At 39.0% G+C, this 12,960-nt stretch overlaps 1 non-coding gene across 1 annotated transcript; it reads right to left on the reverse strand.

Annotated features, from left to right (window-relative positions):
* Positions 1 to 313: 313 nt before the first annotated feature.
* Positions 314 to 417, reverse strand: LOC130952870 (small nucleolar RNA R71). Its single transcript, XR_009075046.1, has one exon. It is a non-coding gene; the product is annotated as a small nucleolar RNA R71 (small nucleolar RNA).
* Positions 418 to 12,960: the final 12,543 nt, after the last annotated feature.

The following is a 12,960-nucleotide window of genomic DNA, read 5'->3' on the forward strand; positions in this document are numbered from 1 at the left end:
TCTCAATCCCTGCCATTGGAGCAAACAACTTTGAGCTTAAGCCTCAATTAGTTTCTCTAATGCAACAGAATTGCAAGTTCCATGGACTTCCAATGGAAGATCCTCATCAGTTCTTAGCTGAGTTCTTGCAAATCTGTGACACAGTCAAGACTAATGGGGTTAACCCTGAGGTCTATAGACTGATGCTATTCCCTTTTGCTGTGAGAGACAGAGCTAGAATATGGTTGGACTCTCAACCTAAAGAAAGCCTGGACTCTTGGGAAAAGCTAGTCAATGCCTTCTTGGCAAAGTTCTTTCCTCCACAAGATGGAGTAAGCTTAGAGTGGAAGTCCAAACCTTCAGACAGAAGGATGGAGAATCCCTCTATGAAGCTTGGGAAAGATACAAACAATTAATCAGAAGATGTCCATCTGACATGCTTTCTGAATGGAGCATCATAGGTATTTTCTATGATGGTCTCTCTGAACTATCCAAGATGTCTTTGGATAGCTCTGCAGGAGGATCTCTTCATTTGAAGAAGACGCCTGCAGAAGCTCAAGAACTGATTGAAATGGTTGCAAATAACCAATTCATGTACACTTCTGAAAGGAATCCTGTGAACAATGGGACTGGTCAGAAGAAAGGAGTTCTTGAGATTGATGCTCTGAATGCCATATTGGCTCAGAACAAAATATTGACTCAACAAGTCAATTTGATTTCTCAAAGTCTGTCTGGAATGCAAAATGCACCAAACAGTACTAAGGATGCTTCATCTGAGGAAGAAGCCTATGATCCTGAGAACCCTTCCATGGAAGAGGTGAATTACCTAGGAGAACCCTATGGTAATACCTATAATTCTTCATGGAGAAATCACCCAAATCTCTCATGGAAGAATCAAGAGAGACCTCAACAAGGTTTCAATAATAATGGTGGAAGAAACAGGCTTAGCAATAGCAAGCCTTTTCCATCATCTTCTCAGCAACAGACAGAGAGTTCTAAGCAGAATAATTCTGACTTAGCAACCATGGTCTCTGATCTAATAAAGACCACTCAACGTTTCATGAATGAAACAAGATCCTCCATTAGAAACTTGGAAGGACAAGTGGGTCAGCTGAGCAAGAAAATTAATGAACTTCCTCCAAGCACTCTCCCAAGTAACACTGAAGAAAATCCAAAAGGAGAGTGCAAAGCCATCAATATGGCCGAATTCTGGGAGGAAGAAGAGGCAGTGAACGCCACTAAGGAAGACCTCAATGGGCGTGCACTGGCCTCCAGTGAGTTCCCCAATGAGGAACCTTGGGAATCTGAGGCTCAAACTGAGACCATAGAGATTCCCTTGGACTTACTACTGCCTTTCATGAGCTCTGATGAGTATTCTTCCTCTGAAGAGGATGAGTATGTCACTGAAGAGCAAGTTGCTAAATACCTTGGAGCAATCATGGAGCTAAATGACAAGTTATTTGGAAATGAGACTTGGGAAGATGAACCTCCCTTGCTCACCAAAGAACTGGATAACTTGTCTAGGCAGAAACTGCCCCAAAAGAGGCAGGATCCTGGGAAGTTTTCTATACCTTGTACCATAGGCACCATGACCTTCAAGAAGGCCTTGTGTGACTTAGGGTCAAGTGTGAACCTCATGCCCCTCTCTGTAATGGAGAAATTAGGGATCTTTGAGGTGCAAGCTGCAAAAATCTCACTAGAGATGGCAGACAACTCAAGAAAACAAGCCTATGGACTTGTAGAGGATGTTCTGGTTAAGGTTGAAGACCATTACATCCCTACTGATTTCATAGTCCTAGAGACTGGGAAGTGCATGGATGAATCCATCATCCTTGGCAGACCATTCCTAGCCACAGCAAAGGCTGTGATTGATGTTGATGGAGGAGAGTTGATCATTCAAGTGAATGAAGAATCCATGGTGTTTAAGGCCCAAGGATATCCCTCTATCATCATGGAGAAGAAGCATGAAGAGCTTCTCTCAAAACAGAGCCAAGCAGAGCCCCCACAGTCAAACTCTAAGTTTGGTGTTGGGAGGCCACAACCAAACTCTAAGTTTGGTGTTGAACCCCCACATTCAAACTCTAAGTTTGGTGTTGGGAAGGTCCAACACGGTTCTGAGCATTTCTGAGGCTCCATGAGAGACCTCTGTCAAGCTAGTGACAGTAAAGAAGCGCTTGTTGGGAGGCAACCCAATGTTTTATAATTAATTATTTTCTTTTGTTATTTTATCTTTTTGTAGGTTGATGATCATAAGAAGTCATAAAATAATGAAAAAAAGCAAAAACAGAATGAAAAACAGGAAGAACAACAGCACACCCTGGAGGAAGAAGCTGCTGGCGTTCAAACGCCAGTCAGCCTAGCAGATGGGCGTTTAACGCCCAGTCTGGCACCTTTCTGGGCGTTTAACGCCAGAAAGGGGCACCAAACTGGCGTTAAACGCCAGTAAAGGTATAAAACCTGGCGTTAAACGCCAGGAATGGGCATCAGCCCGGCGTTTAACGCCAGAATTGGCCCAAAACGTGGATTTTGGTGCCAATTGGTGCAGGGATGCCTTTTCCTTGACACTACAGGATCTGTGGACCCCACAGGACCCTACTACAGGATCTGTGGACCCCACAGGACCCTACAATCACTCTCTCTTCTTCCCCCATTCACCAATCACCTCAACACCTCTTCCCCAAAAACCCCTCACCTATCAAATCCCATCCTTCTCTTCACCACTCACATCCATCCTTCATAAAACCCCACCAACCTCACACTTCAAATTCAAACCACTTTCCCTCCCAAACCCACCCTCAAATGACCGAACTTTCATCCCCCTCTCTCCTATATAAACCCTCTTTACACCCTTCATTTCCACACAACCTAAACACCACTTCTTCCCCTTTGGCCGAATACACCTCCATCTCCCTCTTCCTCATTTCTTCTTCTTCTACTCCCTTCTTTCTTCTTTTGCTCGAGGACGAGCAAACATTTTAAGTTTGGTGTGGTAAAAGCGTTGCTTTTTCGTTTTTCCATAACCATTATGGCACCAAAGGCCGGAGAAACCTCTAAAAGAGGAAAGGGAAGGCAAAGGCTTCCACCTCCGAGTCATGGGAGATGGATAGATTCCTCTCAAAGGTGCATCAAGACCACTTCTATGAAGTTGTGGCCTTGAAGAAGGTGATCCCCGAAGTCCCTTTTTCACTCAAAAAGGGTGAATATCCGGAGATCCGCCATGAGATCCGAAGAAGAGGTTGGGAAGTACTTACCAACCCCATTCAACAAGTCGGAATCTTGATGATTCAAGAGTTCTATGCCAATGCATGGATCACAAAGAACCATGACCAAAGTGTGAACCCGAATCCAAAGAATTATCTCACTATGGTTCGGGGAAATACTTGGATTTCAGTCCGGAGAGTGTGAGGATGGCGTTCAACTTGCCCATGATGCAAGGAGATGAGCATCCTTACACTAGAAGGGTCAACTTTGATCAAAGGTTGGACCAAGTCCTCACAGTCATATGTGAAGAGGGCGCACAATGGAGGCAAGACTCAAGAGGAAAGCCGGTTCAATTAAGAAGGCATGACCTCAAGCCCGTAGCTAGAGGATGGTTAGAGTTCATACAACGCTCAATCATTCCCACTAGCAACCGGTCCGAAGTGACCATAGACCGGGCCATCATGATCCATAGTATCATGATTAGAGAAGAAATAGAAGTTCATGAGGTTATAGCTCAAGAACTCTATAAAGTGGCGGACAAGACCTCCACTTTGGCAAGGTTAGCCTTTCCTCATCTCATTTGTCACCTCTGTTATTCAGTAGGAGTTGACATAGAGGGAGACACCCCCATTGATGAGGACAAGCCCATCACCAAGAAAAGGATGGAGTATACAAGGGACCCTACTCATCATGAGATCCCTGAGATTCCTCAAGGAATGAGTTTTCCTCCACAAAACTATTGGGAGCAACTGAATACCTCCCTAGGAGAGTTGAGTTCCAACATGGGACAACTAAGGGTGGAGCACCAAGAACACTCCATCATCCTTCATGAGATTAGAGAAGATCAAAGAATCATGAGGGAGGAGCAACAAAGACAAGGAAGAGACATTGAGGAGCTGAAGCACTCCATAGGACCTTCAAAAGCAAGGAAGAGCCGCCATCACTAAGGTGGACCCATTCCTTGATTCCCTTGTTATTTGTTATTCTGTTTTTCGAATTTTATGCTTTATGTTATCCATGTTGTGTCTTATGATCATTAGTGTCTTAGTGTCTATGCCTTAAAGTTATGAATGTCCTATGAATCCATCACCTTTCTTGAATAAAAATGTGCTTAATTGAAAAAGGAAGAATTGCATGAATTTTGAATTTATAATAGTTTAATTATGATGATGTGGTGGCAATATTTTTGTTCTTTGAATGTATGCTTAAACAGTGCATATGTATCTTGAATTTGTGGTTCATGAATGTTGGCTCTTGAAAGAATGATGAAAAAGGAGACATGTTACTGAGGATCTGAAAAATCAATAAAATGATTCTTGAAGCAAGAAAAAGCTATTCAAAAAAAAAAAAAAAAAAATCGAAAAAGAAAGAAAAAGAAAGAAAAAGAAAGAATAAGAGTTGTGATCCAAGGTAAATAAGAGTGTGCTTAAGAACCCTGGACACCTCTAATTGGGGACTTTAGCAAAGCTGAGTCACAATCTGAAAAGGTTCACCCAATTATGTGTCTGTGGCATGTATGTATCCGGTGGTAATACTGGAAGACAGAGTGCTTTGGGCCACAGCCAAGACTCAATAAATAGCTATGTTCAAGAATCATCATACTTCACTAGGAGAATCATTAACACTATCTGGACTCTGAGTTCCTAAAGAAGCCAACCATTCTGGATTTCAAAGGAGAGATTGAGATGCCAAAACTGTTCAGAAGCAAAAAGTTAAAAGCCCCGCTCATCTAATTAATACTGATCTTCACAGATGTTTTTGGAATTCATTGCATATTCTCTTCTTTTTATCTTATTTGATTTTCAGTTGCTTGAGGACAAGCAACAATTTAAGTTTGGTGTTGTGATGAGCGGATAATTTGTATACTTTTTGGCATTGTTTTTAGTATGTTTTTGGATATCTTTTAGTTAGATTTTAGTATATTTTTATTAGTTTTTATTTAAAATTCATTTTCTGGACTTTACTATGAGTTTGTGTGTTTTTCTGTGATTTCAGGTATTTTCTGGCTGAAATTGAGGGACTTGAGCAAAAATCTGATTCAGAGACCAAAAAGGACTGCAGATGCTGTTGGATTCTGACCTCCCTGCACTCGAAGTGGATTTTCTGGAGCTACAGAAGCCCAATTGGCGCGCTCTCAACGGCGTTGGAAAGTAGACATCCAGGGCTTTCCAGCAATATATAATAGTCCATACTTTATCCAAGATTTGATGGCCCAAACCCGCGAAGCAATCCGGCCTCAGAAATTCCAGCGTTAAACGCCGGAACAGGATTAAAAGTTGGAGTTAAACGCCCAAACTGGCATGGGAGCTGGCGTTTAACTCCAGAAAACGTCTCTGCACGAATTTCCTTGATTGCTCAGCCCAAGCACACACCAAGTGGGCCCGGAAGTGGATTTTTATGTCATTTACTCATCTAATAGTTTTCTATAAGTAGGACCTTTTACTATTGAGTCAGAGAGTCTAGAGAGTCTAGAGAGTCTGGAGACGACATCTAAGTAGCTATCTTTGTTTATGCTATCTTAGACCTTTGGGAGGCTGGCCATTCGGCCATGCCTAACCTTTGTTCTTATGTATTTTCAACGGTGGAGTTTCTACACACCATAGATTAAGGGTGTGGAGCTCTGCTGTACCTCGAGTATTAATGCAATTACTATTGTTCTTCCATTCAACTCCGCTTGTTCTTTATCTAAGATATCACTTGTTCTTCAACCTATGAACAAGATGACTGACAACCATTCTTGTTCTACAAGCATTCAAGGCTTTAGTGAATATCTCTTGGATTTCTGATTGCATGATGCATGGTTGATCGCCTGACAACCGAGTGCTCGTCTGACAAACGAGCCAGCCATTCCATGAGATCAGAGTCTTCGTGGTATAGGCAAGAACTGATGGCGGCATTCAAGAGAATCCGGAAGGTCTAACCTTGTCTGTGGTGTTCTGAGTAGGATTCAATGACTGAATGACTGTGACGTGCTTCAAACCTGTAACCTACTGGGCGTTAGTGACAGACGCAAAAGAGTGATTCTATTCCGGTAGGGGAGGGAACCAAACCGGTGATTGGCGGCACTGTGACAGAGTGCTCTGCATTAGCTTTCACTGCGCGGATGGGAGGTAGCTGCTGACAACAGTGAGACCCTACACAAGTTTGCCATGGAAAGGAGTAAGAAGGATTGGATGAAGACTGTAGGAAAGCAGAGAGACGGAAGGGAAGGCATCTTCATACACTTGTCTGAAGCTCATACACCAATGATATACATAAGTATCTCTATCTTTACCTTTTCTGTTATTTTCGTTCATCATCATCATATACAATTGAGTCTGCCTGACTAAGATTTACAAGATGACCATAGCTTGCTTCAATACTAACAATCTCCGTGGGATCGACCCTTACTCACGTAAGGTTTTATTACTTGGACGACCAGTACACTTGCTGGTTAGTTGTGCGAAGTTGTGTAATGCCATGGTATTAGGCGCACCAAGTTCTTGGAGCCATTACCGGGGATTATTTGAGTTGTGAAAAAGTATTGTTCACAATTTCGCGCACCACTCACCACCCAAGAGCACAGAACCAACAGATCCTGGTGCTAATAACCCAACACCCCCAAGAAATAATCCCACTACTACATTCAACTCTAATCCTAGTCAAGCTACTATTGCAAAGCCTGTTAGCAATACTCATCCAATTATCCAAAAAACTAAACCCAATTCAAATGCCAACCCAAATCTGAAATCCAATACTACATCATCCTCCAAGGCCAATGCCAACCCGAAGAATGCCTCCAAGCCCAAGCCCAAGTCCAACAGAAATTTTGTGTCCAAGCCCAAACCAAATTCAAAGTCCAAAATCACTACTAAAGCATATTGCACAAGGTCTGCTTCGAATGTGAGGAAGGTACAGCAACATGACAAGAAAAAACAAGTGCTGAAGTTGTCTTCTTCTGAAGATGAACACACCACGGAAGACAGTTCATATGATCCTGGAATAGATGATAGCTCAAGTGATGATGATGTCATTGGAAAAAAATGTGAGACCAAGAAAAGAGAGTATGGGTTGAAGCATGCACCACCTGAGGGACTAGCAAAGTCTAAGAGGAAGTTTCTTAATGATGATGATGCATTGGTGGTGGATGATGAGGAGTGTGAGGTGGACTTAAGTTTCTTAGAAGTTCCTGTCACAGGAGATGAAAACCTGGACAATGCTTTGGATCCTATAGCAGAGTTTGATGGGGCCAACTCTTGGCACTCGGAGAAAATGAAGACTCCTCCTCCTTCAGAAGATGAATTTTTTGAAGAAGAGCCTGATGAACTATTTCCGGTATTTAGAGATGGTATTCGGTTCGGTGATTTAAAACTTGAGGTAGGGATAAAGTTTAATACAAAGTCTGAGTTCAGAGAGGCAGTGAGAGAGTTTACAATTCAGAGATGCAGGGCTGTCTGTAAGGCTGAGGAGTGCAAGTGTGGTATATGCCTCATGGGATCATGAGGAGACATATTGGCAGATAAAACTTTCAATGATGACCACATATGTGCTAGAGAAGCCACCAATCGAGCTGAATTACCTGAACAAGTGGCCTATGGACTCGTGGACAAAGTCAGCATTCAGTCATGCTCCTAAACTTGATAATATCTGCAATAACGCATGCGGGATCTTTAATGCAAGAATTAAGAAAGTAAGGGCCAAGCCAATCATCACGCTACTTGAGGAGGTCAGAATGTTTATCATGAGATCAATCGCTAAAAACAAAGTGAAGTTAGCCAACCATGTGAGAAAGCTACCACCAGTGGTTCAAAGTAGGTTGAACAAGATCAGGAAGGAGTCTAAGAGTTGGATGCCAATCTGGACTGGGGATGATGCGTACGAGAAGTTTGAAGTGCACGGTCATCCAACTAACATGATAGTGGATTTGGGCAAACGACTGTGCACATGTCAATTTTGGATGTTAACAGGTAATTAACCAGCCTTTAAGACCTGTGTATTTGTGATTTATTAAATACTTTAATAACACATTACTTTGTTAATTACTTCAGGAATGCCCTGTGTGCATGTGTGTGCAGCACTTGCAAGGGTGAATAATAGACCTGAAAATTTCTGTCATAAGAGGCTCACTATGGACGCATATAGAGACACTTATGCACATTATATAAATCCATTGCCTAGACAATCTCTTTAGAAAAAATCTTAGCAGAATAGACCACAAGTACCAAACAAAAAGAAGAATACCAGACCACTAACAAAGAAAAAGAGAAAGGATGCAGATGAGGGTAATGGAGGAAGCAAGAAATCTAAGGTGACTAGGACTCTAAAGAGACACCTTAAACCATTTACTTGCAGATACTGTCTACAGAAGGGGCACACAAAGAGGGGTTGTCCAAAAAAGAGAGCAGCTGATTTTGCTCAAGCTGTTGCTGATGCAGCTGCAGCTGCCGCTGCTGCTAAGACAAAGGCCAATGCAGAAGGAAATGCTCCTCCAGATGCACCTGGTCAGGCTCCTCCAGAAGCACCTTCTCAAGCTGCTCCAGAAGTCCCTGCTCAGTCACCTGCACCAGTTGATGCCCAGGTGGTTGAGATCGACCTCTCCCAGCCAAACTACTCCGATGCACAACAGTCCTAACAAAGTCAAGAGGTAGTTACATTTAGTTTCACAACTCATAGTTAAAATTGTTGTATAAATTCAACTAAATTTATGTCCTACTGAAACAAGATCCACCTACGAGGTCATCCAAGTTGCAGACCAGAAGGAGGTCCTCCACACCACCATTAGGATCGGTTACTATGGATCCACTACAAGGAGCAAGCTCAGCCACATCTTTCAGACTGGCAAACTTCCTGAAATTTGTCCCAACACCTGGCTTCAAGCCACCAAGGAAGAAGAAATGAAGATGTACCTGATCTGTGCAGCCTATTTTGGATGAAAGTGCGAATCTTTTTGTGAATCATACTTTTTGTTTTGTGGACTGAATTTAAGACAGTAGACTTTTAATATATTTGAATACAATATGACAATGATAGCACTATGTGTCCTTTAGCTAGAGTGTATTTTGGAATTAGCACTACTCTTTACTTGTCTGGAAATATGACAGGATTATTGTTACTTTTGTTAAAACTTATTGATATGCTTATTATTATTATGACAATTTGTTCCACCTTCAATTATGCTACTTTAGATTTCTTTTTTACAATTTTTTTCAATAATTTCATTGAATGACAGAAAACAACTAGGAAATTTGAGAAGGAGAATTTTTCTTTCTTCTACTACACATTAACTGTGAACACAGTAACACAAACTCATCTTCAAGCAAAAACAACGAAAACTTATCCCGAAAGGGCAGAGGTCGTAGAAGAGCAAGTCCAAGAAATTTCAGAAGTCGGATTCATAAGGGAGGTAAAATACCTGTTATATCTTGCTAATATGGTATTCAATGATCAGTTAAGACCAATGAATATTGGCTGTTGTCGAAGCAACGTTTATTGGGTTCTAATTTTTAAAAAATATTCAACAATTATTGGCATCTAATGTAATAATTAAGTTACCATGTAATAAACTAATAATTGACAAATGCTTCCCCCTTCTGTATATAACTTGTCACTGCAAATGCCAAAATTTCAGCAGGTAGATAAGGGAACTGAACCTCAAACTCAACAAACCAGAAAGAATAAAAAGGGAAAGAGTCATATATAGGTACAACAATATTATAAAAATCGACAAAAAAAATTATATCATCCGGAGTTTCAACTTACTTAATGCCGCAAATTAGTATAATTTGGATTTATTATAAGTCAAAATTAACCTCAATTATAATCATCTAAGATATCTCAAATTTTCAGTAACATGATAAGATTCCTCTTTTGAACTCAACACCATTGTTTCTTACTTCCATCCCAGATTTTAATGCAACTTCTTCCACCCGTCATATTTTTCACATGTAACGGCAATTTACAATAACAAAACTCTTCAAAAACACATATAATTGAGGTTTCAAATTTAAGTCAACAACTGTAATTAGCAATGCAAGTGCATAGCTTAGAAACGATGCAATTTTCACCGTATTTTATATGTAAAATAGAATTTCTCTTCGCTATCAAATCAGAGAGTAACCGAAAGTTAAAAGGTCAACACAGTAAAAATAAATGCAAATCTGAGCTGAAAATGAAATAGTGAGAAGGAGAATGAGAGAGAACTTGCAAGGCGTTGACGAAGACCTTGCTGCGATCCATGGAATTCCCTGGCTTAATCTATTTTTGGCGAATCAAAACCCAAAACAAAACCTATAACCAGAAACAATACACATTCAGAAGCGAAAACCTCCAACTTAAAAACCATAAAATCAAAATCCTAAACCGCAGGACACCTTCTCACAAAAACACAAAGTCAATTCATCACAAATTGAATAAAAAACAAAATTAGAATTCAACACTAATAATAACAAGTAATGCTCATATGCGATTCTCACGAGAAAGCTTCTAACATAGACAACACGACAGAAATTGAACCAGACATAGAAAAATCCTAACTAAATATGAAATTGTGATATAGAATCCTAATAAAATTTAACATGCGCTACTGATTAGGGAGTGGGGATTAAGAACCCTAATTGCCTAAATTAGGAAAAAAACTAAAAGCCTACCTATTGTGATGAAGGAAAGCGAATCGAGCAGGGATGGATGGAGCATAGGTGGCACGAGTAGCAAAGGAGACACGGAGCACAAGAAAGCAGCGGCGAACAAAGAAGCAAAAGAGCAGGAGAGGCGGTGGTGCGACGTAGGAGAGCTACGAAGGTGGTGCATTGTAATAGAGCCGCGGTAGTGGTGTGGCGTAGCAAAGCTGTGTGAGGATGTGGTGCATGGAGAAGAGGAAGGTATGGACGAGGTTGAGGAAGAGAGAAAAGAACTCTCTCTAGCTTTCTGCGAAAGGAGAAAGAGGGTGCAGGTGTGAAAAGGGAAAAAAATTCCCAAGTGTTATAGCCGCATATATAGGAAGCGCTTATAAAGCGTACCCAAAACCTAACCATTAGAGTGCTCTTGAAAAGCATCCTCTTTTGTGAGAAAAGTGTATCTATAGATATTAAGATAAGGCTACGATTTAATTTATTATATGTGTTAAATTTTAGTTACTAGAAAATATCTTTAAAAAATACGTTTTAGACGTCTTTATCTAAGTGGCTCCCATTATAAAAACCATAAAATTAACCAATCCAAAAATAAAAAAACCTAGGGATTCAATAATATAGAATCGTAGAGCGAGCAGCAGTAGCAAGGCACAATGCAAAGGATGGATGACAAGTAGCAGAAAAGCAAAAAGCTAGGCAATTAATGATGTAAAGCACTGGCAGACACCATATATGAAGCAGGAAGATGTGACGGAAGTGAGGCGGAGGAGATGCAAAGCAACAGCGCGAGGCTGATTGAGGCACAATGACTCAAAGCTGGAGGACGGGTGAAGGTGGCAGATTCAGAGTGAAAGCATAAGGGGAGCTATTGAGACGTGAGAGTATTTGTTTTTTTCCCAGAGTACTTGTTGTTTTAGTTTTGAAGAATGTTAGAGAACTTTCAAAATTTATTATTTATTGTCATTAATTAGTTATTAATATTTAAAAATATAGATTAAAATATTATTAAATTATTAAACTAAAAAAATTGTATTAATAATTAAAAAAAATAACAAAAAAATTATAAGGGTTCAAAAGGTACTAGCAAAAGTATTTTTAAATTTTTTATTTTAGTAGAAATTTTTTTATGGCGGCATTTATATTGGAAGACTAAATAGTAAAAAAAGTAGGTCATGTTTTTTAAGAGTTGTTTAAAAATAAAATACTAGTTACACTTTAAAAGTGTACCAATTACACTCTATCGCTATATTTTACAAGCGTAACAAAATGTGGTTAAAACTCATAATAAATGCTATCCTCACAAAAATGTGATAGATGATTCTTTTAGGCCACATTTTTTAAGTGTGGTTAGAAAGAAAGTTGGTGAGAGACCATATTTTTTATAATGGTAGTATTTTTTAGGTATAATTATTTTGTTGGTCTTATAGTTTTACTAGATATATAAACTTTTCATATTTTTTTTTCAATTAGGCCTTTATACTACTTTTAATTTTATAATTACTAATTAGGTAATTTTCATATAAAAAACATCAAAATTAACGAAATATTATTCTCAAAAAATATTTGATTAAAGACTTAATTAGATATTTTTTTGTGACTAAAGAATTAATTAGATATTAAATTAGGTACCTTTAATTTGTGAATAAATATTCTATTAATTTTAAATTTTTTACACTAATAAATTAATAATAATATAAAATTTTAATTAAAAAATATATAAAAAATTAATTATAAATTTAATAAAACGATAAAGATCAACCAAATAATTAAATCTAATTTTAGCTACCTAATAGCTAAGCTAGCTAGTTGCTATAATTTGCTTACTTGCTAGGTAATTTATACGTACTGTATATAAAGTTATAAACAAATATTTATTTTTTTTATCTTTCCCTCACGAACTTTATATATAGTTTTTATGGAATACTACCCTGTACATAGTAGTACCAAAAGTTGCAAGTAATTAAGTAATTAACTACTAGGCTTTAAAGGTTTCACCTTTAATTTCTTATCAAATTCATTTACTGATTTCAGCTTTAATTTCTCTCGCATACATGTTCAGGAGGAATCTTAATTACACTAAGATCTAAATTTAAAGTGCTTAACTAAAAAAGTAGATGATCATATTATTGATATTATATTTTTTATTAAAATAATAATCTATCTTTGCTAGGTC

The sequence above is a fragment of the Arachis stenosperma genome, chromosome 9 (assembly GCF_014773155.1).
Source record: "Arachis stenosperma cultivar V10309 chromosome 9, arast.V10309.gnm1.PFL2, whole genome shotgun sequence".
Classification (NCBI taxonomy): Eukaryota; Viridiplantae; Streptophyta; class Magnoliopsida; order Fabales; family Fabaceae; genus Arachis; species Arachis stenosperma.